The sequence below is a fragment of the Punica granatum genome, chromosome 3 (assembly GCF_007655135.1).
Source record: "Punica granatum isolate Tunisia-2019 chromosome 3, ASM765513v2, whole genome shotgun sequence".
NCBI lineage: Eukaryota > Viridiplantae > Streptophyta > Magnoliopsida > Myrtales > Lythraceae > Punica > Punica granatum.
The window spans coordinates 5292375-5309633 of NC_045129.1; the positions used below are offsets into that span (position 1 = coordinate 5292375).

Consider the following 17259-nt stretch of genomic DNA (forward strand, 5'->3'; position numbering starts at 1 on the left):
AAGAGATCAGGTTTGGTCCGACAAACACAGCATAGCCGGTTGTTGACCTCCGAGTATTTGGGCACCCAGCCCAATCAGCGTCGGTGTAGGCTGTTATCTGAAGATTAGGAGACTGACGGAGACGAAGCCCATGGGTGGACGTGCCACGAAGATATCGTAAAATCCTCTTCGCCGCTTGCAGGTGTGTGGTGCGCGGAGCGTGCATAAACTGGCTAACCAAGTTTACTGCATAACAAATGTCAGGCCTTGTAATAGTAATATATTGTAAAGCACCAACCATACTGCGATATTCAGTAGGATCATCCAATAAATCACCATCTGATAGTGATAGGTGAGTTCGGGACGGTAAGGGTGTCTTGACCGCTGTTGATTTACCAAGTCCAAAACGAGAAAGGACATCAGAAATATATTTCTGCTGAGAAGAAATAACGTGTCAGAGGAACGAGTGGCGTGAATGCCAAGGAAAAAGTGTAAAGGACCAAGATCCTTCATTGCAAATTCATCTGATAGAATTTTGATGAAACGTTCTAGAAGAGTAGAAGAACTTCCTGTAAGGATTATGTCATCAACATAAAGAAGAAGTAAGATTGTGTGAGAACCACTGTGATATATAAATAGGGAGGAGTCAACTGAGCTAGAATGAAATTGTAAAGTTGAGAGAAAAGAGCTGAACCTAGTGAACCAAGCTCGAGGAGCCTGCTTCAGACCATATAGAGATTTATGAAGGTGACATATGTGATGTGGAAATTGAGGATGGACAAATCCCGAAGGTTAACGCATGTATACTTCCTCAGCTAGAAATCCATGGAGAAAAGCATTTTTGACATCTAATTGACGTATAGGCCATGAGTAAGAGTGAGCAAGTGAAATAATTAGACGAATGGTAGAGGGCTTGACGACTGGACTGAAAGTTTCATGAAAGTCTATACCAGATTGTTGACGAAACCCTTGAGCTACAAGACGAGCTTTGTATCGCTCTATTGACCCATCAGCACGATATTTAATCCTGTACTTCCAAGTACTACCAACCACATTTACCTGAGGATTTGGGGGAACTAAACTTCAGGTACCATTCTGAATAAGTGCATTAAATTCGTCGGCCATGGCTTGACGCCAATTAGGATCTTTAACTGCCTGTGAGTAGCATGTTGGTTCCACAACAGAATTGTATGAGGAAGTAAATAAAGAAAATTTAGTGTTAGGTTCGTGAATACCAGATTTTGCACGAGTTATCATTGGATGATGATTGACGGATGTGGGCGGTAGAGTGATGCGTTGGGCTCGGTCCATTGTAGGGAGTAGAGGTAATCGGGTCGGATCAGGAGAATTGGGCAAGATTCGACTCGATGAGGTAGAATGCGACTGGGCAGAGACGGGCTGAGTGGAGGAGGATTGGGCTGACTGATATTGGGCTTGTGAGGCCACAGATGGATCAGCAGATAGGTGATCGGGCTGTCCAGTTGGAACAGTGGACTGATTAATGTCTGTGGGCTGCGTTTGGCTTTGTTGGGCTGTGTTGAGCTGTAATGGGCTGTGGCGAGCTGGGTTGAATTGTATTATGGGCAAGGGACGAATTGTGGTCTGAGAATGAGTTGTAACAGAAGGATGGGCGACCGAAATTAATTTTTGGTAAGGGAAACAAGTCTCATTAAACTTGACATGTCTGGACGTATAAACTTTGTTTTCAGCTGGATCAAAGCAACGATAACCCTTGTATTCTGTAGCATATCCTAGAAAGACACATTCTTTCGAACGGGGTTCTAATTTGTGAGCAACATATGGAGTGAGGTTTGGAAAACAGGCACACCCGAATACCCTTAGAAAATTGTAGTCAGGAATTTTTTTAAATAGTTTTTCAAAAGCAGACCGATTTTGAAGAAAAGGAGATGGTAGACGATTAAATATGTAAACCGCAGTTAAAGCTGCATCTACCCAAAATTTTGGAGGTAATTGACTTTGAATTAGCAAAGTACGAACCATATCAACAATGTGTCTATGCTTACGTTCGGCAACACCATTTTGTTGTGGTGTATGTGGGCATGACATTCTAAGAGAAATTCCTGACTCTTGAAATAAATTACGAAATTGAGAATTATTGAATTCTAGACCGCCATCACACTGAAAAATTTTAATTTTCCGATTAAGAAAATTTTCGACTTGTGTTTTGAATGTGCAAAAATTATGAAATACCTCAGATTTGCGTTTTAGTGGGAAAATCCACGTATATCGGGAAAAATCATCGACAAAGATAACATAATATTTAAAGTCCATATTAGATAAAATAGATGATTGCCATACATCGGCATGTATTATTTCCAAAGGGAAAGAGGATAAATGCTCAACATTTGAGAAAGGCAAACGAGTAGACTTTCCCAAATTACAATATATGCAGAAATCCTTAAAAGAAGAGAGTTTGGAAACCAGATTACGAGATCTAATAATTCCCAAGGGAACTTTATTCGGGTGGCCTAGACGGCGATGCCAAGTTGTAAAAGAAGTTGCGGTGGTGATAAGGGCAGTAGGTTGAGGCAGTGTGATCGGATATAAAGACCCATCAGAATGGCTGCTGAGCAATATCTTCCCCGAGTTGTTGTCCTTAACAAAGAACCCCGAGTCAGTAAAAATGACAGAACAATTGTTGTCTTTACACAAACGTTGTATGGAGACCAGATTGTAATCAAGATCAGGAACGTAGAAAGCGTTTTTAAGCTGAAGTTTAGTGTCAATAGCAGGAATTGTTGCAGAACCAATGCTTTTTATTGGCAGTAAAGATCCATTTCCGACAATAACACCATCAGAACCAGAATATGGAGTCGAATGAAAGAGAATACCTTCGGTATTGACCATATGGTTGGAGGCCCCAGAGTCAAGATAAGCCTCATGAGTTGATGTATCATTTAAACTAAGGGCAGCCAAGGACTTCGGATAACTCAAGGCAGGATTATGACTATATAGCTCGGGACATTGAATGGCAGTGTGACCTGGGCTATTGCAAACTTGACAAATCACAGCAGCAGGGCCATGTCCCAAAATTCCATCATTAGCAGAAGGTGGATTATTGAACGACCTTACCAAATTCGGAGACTGGAAAGGTGCACCTCTGGACATGTGAGATTGAAAGAAGCCTCCTCGGTTGTAAGTCCCTCGTCCACCAGTTCCACGAGCACCAGACATCTGGGGTGTCAAGTGACTATTGCCCCAGTTGGGGCCACTGTTACTCCACTGATTGTTGTTACGACCACCTCGACTGCGACCGCGATTGCCACGTCCTCCACGAGTATGGCCACCCCCTCGAGCAGTACCTCCTCGTGCACTTTGGGTATGGATCTGGAGCGCAGTGGGCTGAGTTGTGACTGAAACGGAGGTTGGCTCCGAATAGAATTGCTTGAGCCTCTTTTCCTGATGCGTGAGCTTTGTTCGAAGAGTCTCAAAGGTCAGTGGGTCCCGATCGTTGGCATTTGTGGTGACAAAGGACTCGTATTCCTTGGGGAGACCTGCAAGAGCATATGTAACCAAGTCCTCATCAGATAGAGGTTTTCCAATTTCTCGAAGCTCATCGCCCAACACCTTCAGATCACGAAGGTATTTATCTGTTCCTTGATCAGTGAGTTTCACACGGGAAAGAAGAATCTTGATGTCGACGGCCCGAGAGCGTGTACGCTCAATGAATCGGGCCTGGAGACAATCCCAGACAGCCTTGGCAGTCGGCAGGTCGTGCACCTCTTCGAGAAGATCCTCAGCGATGGTTGCAAAGATCCAAGAACGGATGTGTTGATCTGTGCGCATCCATCCAGTGTGATTGGCATTTGAGATTTCTGGGCAGGGGAAGCTGCCATCAACATAAGAGAATAGATCATGAGAGAGTAAGAAAGTGGAAAATAGGGATTTCCATATGATGTAGTTCCTCTGGGTCAGAGTGATGGTAATCAGATTTGTGATGTTAGGGGTTGCGATGGTTCCGGTGTTTGTGTGAAGAATTTGGGCGGAGAGGGATGGTGGAGCAGTTGGTGGATTGAGGGATATTGAATCTGCAGAAGATGGGTTAGGTGAAAAGGAGGCAGAAGGGTTGGTGTTGGGGTTTTCTCTTTCTGAGGCCATGACAAGCGATGTGAGGTGATTGGAGGGGCTGACGGTGAGGAATTTTTTTTTTTGAACCACTATTTTTGCTCTGATACCATGTGAATGGTTATTGCCGTACCCAATAGGGTTGGCTTCATCATATATTTATAATATCAGAATTACAAGGTAAATATTTATACATGGTATGTGTATCTTTTAATAAGGGTAAGAATACCCGAAATATATTCTAATACCATTGTTAAATTCATTCATAAAAAAAAATATTGTTATACTAGAATCACAGGCTTCTTTTATGATCAAAATATATAAAGAAGAGAAGAGTGGCGAAGTTATCTAATTAAATTTTTTTCTTTTTCTGATTATAATATGAATAAAAGGAAAGCTAAATAAAGGGATGTATAAAGTCATACTGACAAAAATAGAGTATGATATCTCTTGGTTTCGTGTGAAATCGTGACATCTTGGACCATTGCACTTAACTAATTTTTCTCATTTGGTTAACAATAATTATGTTGATAGTAAATCTCCAAGGGTTAGCGCAAGTAGTTAGAATGTGCATACACTATGTGAGTAGTTTACAAGGTTGTAGATTCGAATCCCCCCTTACGCGCGTAGCCCTTTGTGAGACCATCAACACATGTGCTTGCACATAGACTTACCTAGATACATGGGCTTGTGGGGTGTTCATGGACCCGGGAAAAATAAATTGTTATCAAATATATATATATATGTTGATAGAAGAAATTTCAGTTAATAAATGTACAATTAGATCTTTCCCAATTTGATAAACCATTATTTGTTCGGTATGGCTTATTTATTTCGGTAAGGATCTTAAATTTTTTTTTTCTGTGTGAACCATCGTATTTGGAAGTCTAATTGGACCCCGACTAATCCAGTCGAACCGAATCGATCCATTAAGAGGTAAAACTCTCACAGCATGAAACAGCCCAGGCCCATTATTGGATCTGACAATGCTAGTGTTCGTGAACGCTCGCATAGCCTCTCCCTAGATCCTTTGATTTCAGTCTCCCATGCTTTGGTTGTTTGCATTCGTTCGATTTTCTTCCCCCGCTTTAGGACTTTTGCCATTAAAAGTTTTTGCTGGTTCATATACAACACTATGCAGTTCATATACAGACTACACACTAACAAGTGCAAAATTGATGCACTCAACAGCTAATAATCTAAATACAAATTAATTAAGCGACTTAGATCATTTAGCCAACCCACATTTTTTTTCAAGGGAGGTGTGTTTTTATTGCTTATGATGCTAGAGGTATGCGTACATAAGCTCCCAGTTCGGGCTCATATTGAGATGCTATTTGGCACGCCTCTGCACGTCACCCCCAGATCCGCACTGGTCGCGAGGAGCTCATAGGGCAAGACCCCTGCCCCACCCCGGTTCTTGAGTTTTGGGTCACTGTTTCTTCTTTCTATCTCCTTCTCTATTTGTCCGATTTCCGCGGAGAACTCGTAAAATGCCTCGATGATCTCAGGATCACCAGACCAGATCGATGGCTACTGCCTCTCCCCGAGGTACTCCTCGTCAGGGGATTGGGTGGAGAGAGTGTCCACCACAGCCATGAAAATCGTGGCCTGCACGAGACTTGGCAGCGTGGATAGGAAGTACTTCTGCGGATCGGCCACGAAGTTGGTGTACTCAGGATCGCCCTCCTCTGGGATGAGCCTCCTCATATGGGGCTATCGGTTTGGGACGAAACCCCCATAGGGATACTGCCCAAGGTTTAGGGCAGCGTGTTGGGCGGACGAGAGCCAGATGATCTTTGTCAGGATCGAGGCCAGGTCCTCCGGGCTCGCCATCCTTGGCCACCACTCAGCACGTTGAAGATCAGCATGCCCGCATTTACCGATTCAGCAAACCAATTCTGGAGCTCCCGGTCGTTGGACACCACACTTGCATATGGGTAGCTGTCACGACCCGAAATTTCAGCTGAATTTCTTCTATATTTCCTCGATATCCGTTACCACATAACTATTCACATAAAAATTAGTTTTTAGTAGACTCTCAAAAATATAAAACCAATCCAGCAAGCTCTAATATGTATATACATCTCAAAAGAGAGTAATTTTCTTTTCTCAACCAATCACTAAACCAAACAAAACAAAAATTTCAAGTCATAACATATTTAAATATATTATATACAAAAAGAACACTTATCAAATAACTAAGGTTCTTACCTAGTCCCTCGAGCTGATCCCGTTATCAAAAGAGTTATCATGTGCTGCTACTCTAGCTCCTAGTTCATCTAAAAAATATATGTAATGTGAGCTCCGCCTTAGTGAGTACTATATTCCAAAATAAAATAATTTATTATTAAATAAATATTCAATCGCAAACAATCAAATATTCAAATAAATAATACAATCACATTCAATTCAACTATCAGCTTACCTGCATATATACGCGGTATATGTTATATATATACATATTTAACAAAATTAATTTTATCTAATATAGTAATTAAATTTAAGTCTTAACAAATACACACAATTCTTCCAACTATTTCTCTAATATCCAATATCATATAAACTTCAAATATCCATTTATTAGCGTTCCATAACAACTCACAACACAATAACTTGACATATCATACTCTAGCAATAATACGACTTTCACAAAACAACTTCAGACAATCTCAACAATCATCACATATCCAGCAATCTCAACAATTATCACACCTCCAACAATCATACTAGACAAACAATATACAACACAACCAATGAATATAGCCATAGGGTTGTATTTCCTCGCAATAGAGTTATGATAGTACCGTAATCACGCACATCTCACTCATATCATCCTCAACTCGCAATATCCATAACTCATAAGCGGGGGCCGCCTATAAACCTCTGGCGATAAGAGTTGACCACAATTTATATTCCGCCGGATCTAGCGGCCGATTGGAACCCTTTTTCTATTTCGCCGGGTCCAGCAGCTAATCAGGCCTCTTTTTCTATTCTGCAGAGTCCAGTGACCGATCAAGCCCATATTTATATTCCGCTGGGTCCAACGGCCGATCAGGCCCCTATTTATATTCCGCCAAGTCCAGCAGCCGATCAGGCTCATTTTATAATCCGCCGGGTCTAGCGGTCCTAGGGTATATTTAAACAACACAAGCATACTCAATTGCAACCATGCCATCTCACCTCATATATTATCATACACAAGCACAATCTCAATCACAGTACAATGACAGAATGTTATCATCACAATCAACATTCACAATCACACTGCATATTCCAAATTAAAATGAAACATAAAAGGCAACATCTCTCAAATCAATTCACACAACATGACAAGACCAATTTCTTAATCTCTAACTATCACAATATTCTTCTTAATTAATTTATATAACTATAATATATTATTTTACAAGAGAATAGAGTACTCACATAATATATATATATATATATATCATTTCACAATAGAATGAAGTACTCACCGATAACTCCCAGAAAGATAGCTCATTGGGTTGAACCTTCAAAGTCCTCGATTCCTATTATTTGCAAAAATAAACTTAGAAAATAATTAACATAGCACCATTACGGGCCTACTGTACCTCCCACAATCTCCTTTAGCCTATTATTTCCAATAAGTGCCGATATATATATATATATATATATATATATATATTCATCATATCCATTTCTCATCTATATCAAAAATTACTTAAATAATCTCTATAATTCTCATTTAAACAAACCTGATTGTTCTTGGCAATTTCAAGGTAAATGAGGGATTCACAAAAGACCAAAAATATATATAATAACAGTAATAGCAACAGCCAGATAATACTCTATATAAAAAATCCAACATCATGAAACTCAAGACAATATAGCTTTCTCTCCTAGCATTGCCTACCCAATATTATTTATAAAAATTTATAATAACTTGTCTAAGCTAAAATAGCAATACTAAAACTTTAGTAACTTAACAACAATATATATATATATATAATTGAATTCACTAACCATATCTAGTTAATACAAATCAAACAGTTATCATTATTCTTTAACTACTTCACCAAATCACATATATAATTCAATTCATATCAACTTGCACATTACATATATTTTATTTGAACATTATTAAGGGAGCTTAACTGGAGGCTTCTGAACATTCACTACATCAATTCAAGACCTCTAAGTCGTATTTGAGCAAAACATTCTACTATAAAACAAACTTCACAACCGTCAATTGAACGCTCTCATGAGATCACCATTCGACCTTATTCTATAATTTCCACCCAAACAGGCCAAGATCAGCAAGAACTCAGTGCGAAGAATGAATTATCATCCATAGGATTTAATAAGAAATATCAATCCATTAACCAAAACAATTCAGTATAGTATATTACTATAAGGATAAGAATCATTAAAGCATATAACCTTCCTCATCCCAGCATATCTATGCTCATATCAATTGGTTGATGCATACATACATAGCATAATACTTCATCATGCATTCACTTCCATGATTTAGCAACACATTCCAGTCTAACTTCTCCAATTCGAACCCATGTCACCAGCTAAGAATTAGCCTATGCACCAAACCAGTCTTAGGAGGAAGAATTCTATCGTGCTCGGGGAAATTATCCAACAAACTAGAATAGCTTATATAATTTCACCCAACACAGCACGAAAGGACACATTTAAGGTCTCCCATATACTCTTACATATCATATTCCTCTTCCACCATTTAATTAAACAATCTAATTAACTATTAATTTAAAATTCACAACATGAACAACACAATTGAATAGAAAAAGAAGTTGGAAGAAAAAGAATCATCTACCTAATAACCTATTTAGTTCCAACCTAAATTCCTTCTGGCATAATTTCCCCAATTTGTCACTCCAATTTCTTAATTCCACTTACCTTGACCTCTCTATGTAGCCTTCCCCGTCTTCCTCGTTATGACCATCTCCCATCGCCTCCATTCCTAGCTTCCTCTCCCTTGAACTCTCTCCATTGCCCTCTGTCTCGTTCTCTATCTCTCTCTCTCTCTCTCTCTCACTCTGTTCCTTCTTCGGTTTCCCCCACAGCTCAAAACAGAGCAAAAATGAAATAAAAAGAGAGCAATTGAAAGGAAAAATGGATGGCGGTGGAAGGGATTGCAGGGAAAAATGAAGGCCACGTGGGGCCCATTTCTACCTTTTCTTTTTTTCTTTTTCTTTTTTTTTTCCAGCAACGTGTACATATATAATACATATATATATATATATATATAAGCATATGTATGTATATGTAATGTATGCATGTTTGGAAAAAGAAATTTCTGGGTCTCACAGTAGTAATTCACGTAGGTCCGGACACATTTATATATCGCAAACCATATCATCAAACCGTCAGCAGCGTATGGGTAATCCTCAAGCACAAGTCTCAACCCGTAGGGTCGTGTAGGATCCGGCACTGCCATGCCCAGAGAAGTAAAATATTACATGAATATCGCCATTTTCACGGAAAATGAAATCAGAAATAATATACCCAGATCAGCAGGAAGGCTCTACTGGTCGAACCACCAGAAGGTTTTGTACGCTGCAGCGCTGATGTCCATGCAGTGCCTCATATGTCGAGCGTGTACCTCATATGTGGATCAAGAAGCTTTTATATCGGGTGCATAGCCTCATATGCTGATGCACAGACAGTATAAATGGTTCCATACAAGCGTGAGTTCATAGCCTGTAACCAACCAAGTCGAACCACGATTAGCCGCAGAACACACAAAATGCAAGATCGGACATTGAATGAGAATATGAAGCCCAGCATACCAGTGGTTGGTGGATCCCAGCATCATTAGAGCTCACACGAGCTTTCGCAAGTTGCCATATCCAGTTCGAGGTAGCATCAACTGGGAGTGTGACAACCCGCCTTGTCTGGGAACTGGGTCCCCCAGGCAGCAAAGCGAGCTCAATGGCAATGGGCTTCAGTGTGCCCTGTGGGTTCAGAAAGTAAATGGTGCGGGTCGCATAGGCTTTACGCCCATCAAGCGCATTGATCTTGTCGAGGAATGGGAGGTATGCGTCATGGTAGTCCACTATGAGCAGCTTGTTCTCGTCAATGGCCTGTGGAATTTTTCCAAGATTTACTTAAAAGGACAAAAAACAGTAGAATAACAATCCATTTGCAGATGGAACAATAGCTAGAGAGGTTGATAGGTAAAATGCATCTTCATCATGAATTAAGACTTGTCTTTTAGAATGCTAGGGTAACAGCACCTGCGTTGCACGTGCCAGCATAGATTCAATATATCCTTTATATTTAGTTTCAGTATAATATGATACAAGTAGTGTACTTTATATGTCACAATATGGATAGGTGATTTATACGTTACATTTTTCACAAGTATTTGTTTAATTATTTTATTGAATTTGATATGGGTAACGGCTAAAACAATAAATCTTGTTTACATATTACTTATACAACATAATTATGAAAAACAAAATGATGTATTAAAAAATTTAACTAAAGAGACATTTACTTATAAACGAAAAATGTGCCGGTAGAATTAAGAAATCCGTAGCTACAGATGTCTACAAACTATAACTATATAGCTTTAGTTTGAGACATAATTAAGACACGTGGTGTTAGGGCTCGCCTATCGAATTTTGAGCAGATAGTATAGTTGTACGAACATATTATCATTTTGAATGTCTAATCTTGTTGGCTAAAAAAACACAATTACATCCCTGCTAGTATACAAGCTCCAATTGCTAGTAAAACATCCTCTCTTTTTTTTTTTTGCCAATTTTTCTAATGTGATATTCTACATAAGTAACTACAAAATCACACATCAAACGCATGATTATTTAGAGTGCACATCAACCTATCAAAAGAAAATTTAGAGTGTCCATCATAGATGCTGATATATATGATATACATATAAAGAGAAAGAAACAATTTACTGTAAGCATTTCTTCTTGTACATTTGCATCATAAGCTAAATTATAAGAATAAAAAAAATGTCCAAAACGGTCCACCGGAAGAGGGGGGAAAAGGAAAGCGAAAAGAAAATACAGTTTTAATTGAATGAAACTAATCATCCAGGGTATAATCATGTCTTCAATAAGTTAGTCTCATGATATTCAGCCATAAAAAGGGTAGTCTCACGATCTAATATAAGCTTCCTAATACCTAGATTACGATGAGCCCAAAGATGAAAAATATAAATGTGAAGACACCAAACAAATAATAATAGATCGAAAAATATAGGAATGAGGTAGAATTTGACATGACTTTAAAAACTACTACTCTCATGGAATGGCTAGCAGAAGTTTAGAATAAAGAAAGGAAGCAATCATTGGGAGGGACCTTAACTAAGGTACCTTTCCCCTTTCCGCTTTTGTCATTGCTGCACAGCAAGGCATTATGCAGCAGCCCAAAAGCTTAACAAAATTTCGATGGTCCATTTGCGACGATACGATCACTTCATTCACGAATATTTTGATTTGGCTTGATTCACTTTTTTGGACTTCTTGACTTGCCATGATCTTATCATTAGCCAAGATTTTCCTACAGGTGATGGCATATCCTCCTTTGCCAATAATTCTGTCTTTGTCATAATTCTCGGAGGTCTCTTTAGACAAAAAGATCTCAGGCGTACTTGCGATGGACCCATTCCAACCTTGGAGTTGCACCTGCAATAATAAGCCACCATTTAGCTTGAAATACTTCTTCTTTAGCAATATGAGATATCTTTTCTAGACTCGGATATACACACCTCCAGTATTCTTTAGTATTGCCTAAATCAATAACAGAAACAGTTCAACACAGTAAGTTCTTGATTTCGTGTCAAAATATGTATTCACATTTAGTAAAAAAATAAAGGAACTTCAACCAGTCGGTCTAGAAAGGACCAAAACTTGGCGACTACAAACAGCACTTTCCAAATTGAAGGTAAGAGTAAAATAAGAATAAATAGTAAATGCTAACTACTTACCAACTGCACTCATAGAAGCTGAAATAACGTAATTTATTGTAATTACCATTTTCTTGTTCTTCCGAAACTTTTTCAATCTTGTATATATGGCCATGTAACCTTTGTACGATATAACGAGAATACAAGATACTTTTCCTATCTCAGTATTGTTATGGTACCAGGGCAAAATTGCTCCGACAAGTGCTGATCCGACAAGTTCTTTTTGCCATGGCTGATGAAAACACCACCTCCATCAATACCACAACGCAGCTTCCTGTCAAGCTCACTTCGTCCAATTATCCTTTCTGGAGAGCACAATTCAACTCTCTTCTAGTCGGCATGATCTCATGGGTTACATCAACAACTCTTGTCCTTGCCCACCTGAGGTCGTTACAGGACAGCCAAATCCCGAGTATACCTGTTGGGTACGGCAAGATCAATTGCTTCTTCATGCCATAATTGCCTCAATGTCTGAAGGTGTCATGCCGTTAATCGCTTCTGCAAAGACCTCTTCCGAAGCCTGGAATAAGTTGGCTAAATTGTATGCCCGTTGCTCTCGCTCGCGAGTGATGAGCTTGAAAGATAAGCTCACTCGTACCACTTGTGATAAATTGACGGACTATGAGCAGTTTTTGAAAATAGCAGAGGTCAATCATGAGCCAACTCTGGTATGTGCCCGCTATACTAACAAATCTTCGTTAAAGAATAGCTCCACAAAAGAAGGCCAAGGACGGAACTCATGGGGTCTTCATTCAATGAAAACCACGGCCAACAGAGTAACTGGGGGAACAATTCGGGTCATTCTTCGAATCAGCGTCATCGCCAAGGTAACACACTTGGTGGTCAGGTTAATAACTAATCTAAAGTTTTCTATCAGTTATGTGACAGACCAGGACATGTTGCCGAGAGATGTTATCAAGCCAAGCGTATTCTGGGCTTCGATGGTGCCCCTGCCGCTAATGTTGCCCATTCATCGATTCCTCCAAATCAAGGATGGTTAATTGACTCGGGTGCCACACATCATGTTACTTCAGATCTCGACAACCTGTCAATTCACTCAAGACATAATGGATCAGAAGAGGTTATCATCGGTGATGGATCAGGTTTGAAGATCACACGCATTGGTTCAACTATTTTTTCTCCTTATACTCTCTCTAATTTCTTGTGCGTCCCATCTCTTAAAGAGAATTTAATCTCTGTTTCGAAATTTTGCAAGACCAATAGCACCTCAGTTGAATTTTTCTCCGGCTTCTTTCTTTTGAAGGATGAATCAACGGGGCGGGTTCTAACCCGAAGCCAGAACAGGAATGGTGTCTATGAACTGCCTTCTCTCTTTCCTCAATTCAATAGCTTGGTTGAGAATTATTTTGGTTCAAAAATTATTTTCACTCTATTCTGTTGAAGGGGGCGAGTATCAAAAAAAAAAAAAAAGAATCCTTGCCACCCATGGAATTAACCATCTACAAACTCCACCCCACACCCCTCGACATAATGGCATTACTAAGCATCGTCACCGTCATATGGGCAAGACCGGTCTTACTCTTTTACATCAGGCATCTCTTCCTCCGTCACATGGGAGTTAGTTCCGACATCGCCTGATCAAAATGTTGTGGGATGCAAATGGATTTTTCATGTTAAGCGATGCCCAGATGGTAGTATCGCTCATTATAAAGCCAGGTTGATTGCTAAAGGATTTCATCAACGGCCGGGCATAGACTACCATGAAACGTTCAGCCCAGTGGTCAAACCCCCGACCATACGTACTGTACTTTGTCTTGCTCTCGCTCGGGGCTGGTAACTCCACCAATTGGAAGTGAATAATGCATTTTTGCAAGGTGGTATCACTGATGATGTTTACATGGCTCAACCCCCTGGGTTTATTGATCCATCACATCTGTCTCATGTTTGCCGGCTCAAGAAAACAAGCCCCCCGTGCTCGGTACAAGGCACTAAGCTCATTTGTCTTATGGCTTTGTTCAATCTAAGTCAGATGCCTCGCTTTTCATTTATTCAAGAAATGGTGCCATGGGCTATTTTCTTGTCTAGTTGATGACTTGCTGTTCACTGGGAATAATAAAAAATTCTTGTCTGAGTTCGTCCAAGCCATGGCAGGACAATTTTCACTCAAGGACTTGGGAGACCTCCACCATTCTCTCGGCATTGAAGTGATTCACAATAAATCTGGGCTCTTTCTCTCGCGGCATCACGACATACGGGAGATTCTTGATCGCACAAGAATGCTCGGTGCTAAGGAATTGTCAACGCCATTATCATCCACGGTATCATTAAGTTAGTCCTTCAAGGTGACTGGACTCTCCTTCAAGTCGTAGAGGCCGTGGAAGAAGGTCTTCATCTCTTCTACTCAGATGTATTCGTAGGACTCAAGGCGCTTCACGTTAAAGAGCTTCATAAAGCACATCCTGCGCTACTGGCGCAAGTCTGGGCCATTCTGGGACCAGTTGATGTTGGAGTAGTTGTAGGTTGTGTACTTGCCCACGTTGAACTTGGGCCGGTCTGGGAAGGTCACATCATGCGTCTTGAGGATTGTCTACGCCATCTCCATGGATGAGCCCACGACCACAGTGAAGGACCCAAACCGGAGGCTCATCAACAAGCCATACTTCTTGGAGAGCTCATGGATGGAGTGGTGGGGTAGTGGGCCGATGAGGTTAAGGTTCCCGACGATGGGCCAGGGCTTCGGACCAGGAGGCAAGTTGAGCTGCCAGCCGCAACGGTGGAAGTGGCGGGAGAGGAGGATGACGGCAAGGATTGCTGCTAGCCATGAGGCAGTATGAAACCCAATTGGAAGGAATTTCCATAAATGGAAGGAACTGAGACATCGATCAATTAGTAGTAAGATAAGGAAGCTTGGGCTAAAGATTGTTTTGAAGTGAAAGTGTGGGGAAATGTGTGTATATAGAAAGAGGATTTCAATTTTCTTATAAGTCCATTGACCTCCTTTCTAATAAAAAAAAAAGTTCAGCCGTGACAGTCCAATAAAGAATATAACTTTTTCAAAATCGGGTTTTTTTCAGTGTGTACCTGGTGTTCGAAAGTCCAGCGGGATCCGATTAATCCAATTTGAATTGGATTGGTCCATTAAAGAGTAACACTCTCCTAGCATGCATTTTTTTTTCTCATTTACATTATTCAAATCCGAAATCTTATTTAAAGATAGCAATGTCAAACTACCTAAACCAACTCATCTTACAATTCGTAATGTTTTACATATTACCTAAACCAACACATTACAATTCGAATTGTAACAATGTGTTGTACATATTAGTAATGTTTTCTACAAACATGTGGACATAGAATTTTAAACCTTCCTGGATATAGTTCCACATTTATTAATTAAAATTTTTTAACCCAATGTGGTTAATTAGAAATTTCAAACCCATCGTGGTAAGTTAAAGAATTTGCAAACATGTCCTGGATATAGTTCTAGATTTCTAAAAGATATTGCGCGTTATAACTCCGATTCCCTGTGAACTTATTCCGTTCATAAAATTTTATATACATGTAGTCTATTCTTAGATTTTTGCAATAATGAACTTGGAAGAAATTGAAAAGTAACAGTGTTCGCTGCACATCTCCGATCAATAATTGATAACGTTCAATCCGTATTTCAATGTTGATCGTGACATCAATAGTATATCTTACATGACAAACAAGGCCAGTGGCCTGGATAACAAACATTTTATACGTTAAAGTTTCCAATTAAGTACGTGAAACAAAATGACCCCGACCATATCTCTGAAGGTCAATAAGCTAATTTGACAGAGATCGAGGAAGAAACTGGATGCCGAAATATCGATCTCAGCCCTCAACCCTTTTAATGTCTTGATTTGCAAATAAAAGCATTATGCAGAATTAACTTATATCTGTCTAATACAATATTTACCCCAAGTTCCAACCCTCTCGCTGGCGAGTCCGGCTCCGGCCGGGCGCCGCCGTCAATGGAAAGCTGAGATCGTCCTCTCTGTTTCGGCAGTGCCGTTTTTTTCTTCGTCCCTCTACCTTCTCCTTTATCCCCCTCCCTCTTCCTTCCCGATCAACCATGGAGGCTTGGTAGAATAATTGCGGACCCAAAAGAAACAAATCAGTAAATGTGTTCTGAAACATAAAACAGGTGTTTATAATTATCGTATCTTTTTTATTTTTAATTTTTTAACATTTTTTCCGGACAAACAATATCAGAAGAATGCCTGAATATTATAGCAAAATCTCAGAAATTATATTAAGCTTCCGTGCTTAGTTAATTTTGATGCTGATCATTTTTCGATATGCACCATGATATCCGAAAGTCCAACGAATACCGGCTAATCCAATTCTAGGTTTCGAATTTAAGTCTTGTAAATAAAGAAAATTCATACTGTGAGAGTTTTATCTTTTAATACTTGACTCGCATTGAATTAATTGGATTTTTTGGATTTTCGAATATCAAAGACCAAAGAACACACCAAAAAAAATTAAGCTTAGGTATTATTACACAAAAAGAAAAAATAAATAAACGAAACAGGTGTCTTTTTTAGTTCACCTAAAAAAAAAAAAGCACTGCATTAACGCATGCTTACCCTTCCTTGGAAGGCCTCGGCCCAATATACTATATGGTAAGCTGCCCCGACCCATGATCAGATCTGACAATTTTACTGGGCATGAACCCGCGCTTCTATTGCTTAGACGTCCCTTGATCCCTGGAGGGATCAGTCTCCGTGCTTTGGTTGTTCGCATTCCGTCCAGTTTGATCCCCGGCTTCGGTTTTTTGCCATCAAATGCCACCTTTTTGCAAGCGGCATAGACAGATGATTTTTAGCCAGCTGAATCTGGGTTGAAGTCGATGAACGAATGCTGCGGAGGAGCTCGAATCAGTTCAATCCCGATTGTGGAGGAATAGAGTTTTTCTGATGGGCTCGAGGTGGAGCTGCAATGGGTTTGATGAACTGATTGCATGATGTCGCAGCAACTCTCTGCATTTACCATCTGCAGCTTTTCAGTGGGCATTCCCTTCACCCGATATGTTCTCTTTCGGATATAGCGCAGTTAATTACACCATTTTCTAACACGAAACATTTACCGACTCCCTCTTTCAGAGGGACTCGGTTAGCAAGGTCGGTGCGTGACATGACATGCCCATTATTACTTCGTAAATGTAATGGGCTCGCCCCATGAACGTAGTAAGTCGGTTAGCATCAAGACAAAGACGACCTTGCCCCGTTCTGCAATTTGGTTGGTTAGTT

General features: G+C 39.9%; 1 pseudogene; it reads right to left on the reverse strand.

Moving 5' to 3' along the window:
- Window positions 1–5160: 5160 nt before the first annotated feature.
- Window positions 5161–6062, reverse strand: LOC116198525 (annotated as a pseudogene).
- Window positions 6063–17259: the final 11197 nt, after the last annotated feature.